This window comes from Chelonoidis abingdonii, chromosome 16 (assembly GCF_003597395.2).
Source record: "Chelonoidis abingdonii isolate Lonesome George chromosome 16, CheloAbing_2.0, whole genome shotgun sequence".
Classification (NCBI taxonomy): Eukaryota; Metazoa; Chordata; order Testudines; family Testudinidae; genus Chelonoidis; species Chelonoidis abingdonii.
In genome coordinates, this window is record NC_133784.1 from 17686710 (window position 1) to 17688449 (window position 1740).

Below are 1740 nucleotides of genomic sequence, written 5' to 3' on the forward strand. Positions count from 1 at the left end.
CTGGACTCTTCCCAATTTTTCCACATCCTTCTTGTAGTGTGGGGCCCAAAACTGGACACAGCACTCCAGATGAGGCCTCACCAAGGTCAAATAGAGGGGAATGATCATATCCCTCGCTCTGTTGGCAATGCCCCTATTATACAGCTCAAAATGCCATTAGCCTTCTTGGCAACAAGGGCACACTGTTGACTCATATCCAGCTTCTCGTCCACTGTAACCCCTAGGTCCTTTTCTGCAGAACTGCTTCCTAGCCATTCGGTCCCTAGTCTGTAACAGTGAATGGGATTCTTCCTTCCTAAGTGCAGGACTCTGCACTTGTCCTTGTTGAACCTCGTCAGATTCCTTTTGGCCCAGTCCTCTAATTTGTCTAGGTCCCTCTCTGTATCCTATCCCTATCCTCCAGCGTATCTACCACTCCTCCCAGTTTAGTGTCATCTGCAAACTTGCTGAGAGTGCAGTCTACGCCATCCTCCAGATCATTAATGAAGTTATTGAACAAAATGATAGGAGTAGTTGGAGTGGGATACTTTCCCCCACCCCCTATCCTTCCCCTGGGTGCCAGGATATGTCTCGGTCTCACGGTTTTAAACCCTGCAGAATCTGCCATTAGCCCATGCCAATGAGCGACCCCCACGAATCTTGCCTTAAGTGTCTGGGAAAGGTGTACCAGACAGAGAGGTGCAAGATTTGCAAGACATTCTGCCTGAGGATAAAGAAAGAGCAGGACTTCAGGCTCAAGCAGCTCCTGATGGAGGTAGCTCTTTGTCCTCAACCGGCCATGGGCCAGCAGGATCGGGCACCACGTGTATCTGTGCAAAGTGCCCCAGCCTCTATATGTGACATGGTGCCGAGGAAGGACTCTGGCCAAAGAGACCCTCAGCACTGGCACTCCCCCAGCACCACAAACAATGGAGGCAACCCAGCACTGCTCCCACTTCCCAGTGGTTGGAGCTGGGGGTGTGCGGGAGAGAAGCTGCCCTCAGTATCTGCACCCTTGGCAGGGGCTGGCCCTTTGTCCTGCCAGTGGGACATAGCTGACCAGGGAGAGCTGTCTATGCCAAAAATTCCCCACTGCCGCCAGCTCCCCTGAACTGCAGGGGCCTAGGCAGGGCTGAACCATGGGGCACACAGCATGCCAGAGGTGAAGGGCCCTTTGTGCTCCTCGCCCATGGAACAGGAGCACACGCACGGCCAAAGTCAGAGGGCTCCCAGCTGAGAGCTGCCTTCACCAGCACTTGTGGGCTTGATCCACAGGCCAGAACCACCCTCAGGCTGGGCTCCGTTGGGCCGGGGCTAGGCACAGATATGATCCTCCGGGAAACAGGATTAAATACCCACCACTGTACAGAGATGCCCCCCCACCCCTAGACCCCTGATACCCCCCACTATAGAGTCCCCATAATCCCTATACGCCAGGTACACCCTGCTATAGAGACCCCCCCATCTCTAGACCCCAGGTAACCCCCGCTGTACAGAGATGTCTGCTCCTAGATCCCAGGTACTCCCCACTGTACAGAGATGACCTCAGGTACTCCTTCCTATACAGAGACCCCCGCTGCCCACTTCCCATCTCTAGACTCCTGGTACCCCTGTAACAAAGTGGGGATTTTCCCTTGTTATGTCGTATGTGAGTCTTACTGTTGAGCCTATGTTTTATTGTTTTGCATGAATACTGTGTGTGCCTCAGTTTCTCTGTGTGCTGCACCAATACCTCGGTGGTGGGAATAAGGATGTGAGACT